We start from the raw sequence: 1,929 nt of genomic DNA, 5'->3' as shown, positions 1-1,929 counted from the left end.
AATGTGCAAAGGGGGTTGCTGCGCCGAGGGGCTCTGAGCTCAGGGTGAATTTTTTAGCTGCTAGATGTGGGAAAGTGGGTTCCCCTCTCCATTCCCCAGCTCTGCCCTTCAGTTGCTTTGCAACCGCGGGCTGGGCATGTCAGCTCCGGGCTTTATTTGCCCGATACGCTTATGGCAATATTTGTTCAAGGGCCTTAGGATCCGCGCAAGGGGCCGCAGAGACATTTTCCTACTGCGCACGAGTTTGTGTTCCAACCCCCCGCGAAGGTCGCGCGGTGAGAAACTCCTTTTCCTTTTGCGCTGAGGCAGGAGGCGGCTGCAGCCTGATAAAAAAATGCCCTGCTAGCAGGAGCCAAAGTGAAAATTGTCCTGGAGCCACAGCACAGAGAGAGCAGCTGTGGAAAAAAAGCCTGTGAGAAGGAGGAAAGACACAGCAAAGGACCTGCCTCCCACCACAGAGCAACTCGCTGCCTGGGAGCTCGGGATGTCAGTGCTACCTAGGTGAAATTCAAAAATGAAGCAGATCTTTCTCCTACCAAAAAAAAAAACGAAAAAAAGGAGAGAAAAATCACATCCTGTACAAAACTATCCTGTATTCAGTAAAGTTTATTGTCGCAACCTTGGCTTTGGAGCGTTCACAATACAGCTGTAATATAAGCCTTAGCAATAAAATGAGCACATCCACAAAATAGCCCATGTCACATCTGAAATACAAAAATTGAAATAACTCTTATAAAACATTCAGACACACACAAGATTGATGGGTGGATACAATCTTTTATTATTATTCTCTTTTTTTTGTACCTTTCCATTTATTCCATTTTCTATATATATAAAAAAATCATTGCTTCTTTTGGAATAAATCTTTAAAATCGTATCTCTTAAAATGCATCTTTCGTTTGTACAACACTAGTTAAATATATTACTGGTATCCTGCAAATGAATCACCCCAGAGAACATTCACAGTTCGTGTATCCCCGGCCGCTTGGATCCATTTCTCCTGCTGTAGGACAATGCTGAGGATGGAAGAAGGCAATGAAGGAACCAGAAAGTGGAACCAGAAAGTTTCATTGTGTTTGTGCCCAGCTCCCATTTTATCTTCAGTCAGAAATTAGACTAGCATAAGTCATGGAAAAATTCTCAAACAAAACATCTGAGAAGCTTGGGAAAATGGCTTTCTAATTGTCTTTTTTTTTTTCCCCTTCTATCGTGTATAAGGGAGAGGAAAAAAAAAATCCACTTATTTTGTCCTTAGTCTCCGAGATACAATGTAGTTTTGTTATTTCAAATCTCAACGTAGATCTGGCAACGGGCTGGGGCAGGAAAGGCGTGTGTGCATGTGTGTATGGAGAGAGTGAAATTAAATAACTCTGCCTGGGAGTTTTATTGTCGTCCTGTAACACAGACCTTGCTTTACATATTACTTTATTTACATTTCTTCCGCTAGCTATCGGCTGGGGGGATGAAAGAATCCTGCCTCTCCTGAGGGCACAGCCAAAACTCCCCAACTGGTGGAAAACAAAACCCAAAAAAATATTGCAAGAAAAACGTCTGGAAGACAAAAACAAGTTTCCTTTTTGTCAAAACTCCCCATGTGTGAGGAGGGCCAGCAAAGCGGCAAAATGACAAAAATGCCGGAGAGCCACAGACATTTCCAGCATTTTCATTAGCGCCACTTTAAAAATCCGACTCGGGAGCCTCCAAAAACCAGGGCAAGGCAGGCGGGGAACCGCTCCGTGCCGGGATTTCGAAACCGGAGAATCCAAGGGATTTCGGTCCTCATCAACCCAGCCGGACCCCACGGTCATCAGGGGGGCTGTGACAGCATCCAGGAGATGGAGAAATGGGATTTGGCTCTCAGCTGCTGATCCGAGCTGCTTTTTTTTTCCTTTTCTTTCCTTCGAAGCCAGGAAGGCTTTGCCGGAGGAG

The sequence above is a fragment of the Apaloderma vittatum genome, unplaced genomic scaffold, assembly GCF_000703405.1.
Source record: "Apaloderma vittatum isolate BGI_N311 unplaced genomic scaffold, ASM70340v1 scaffold14965, whole genome shotgun sequence".
Taxonomy (NCBI): domain Eukaryota; kingdom Metazoa; phylum Chordata; class Aves; order Trogoniformes; family Trogonidae; genus Apaloderma; species Apaloderma vittatum.
The sequence above is the reverse complement of the archived record's forward strand: the minus strand, read 5'-3'. Positions refer to the sequence as shown.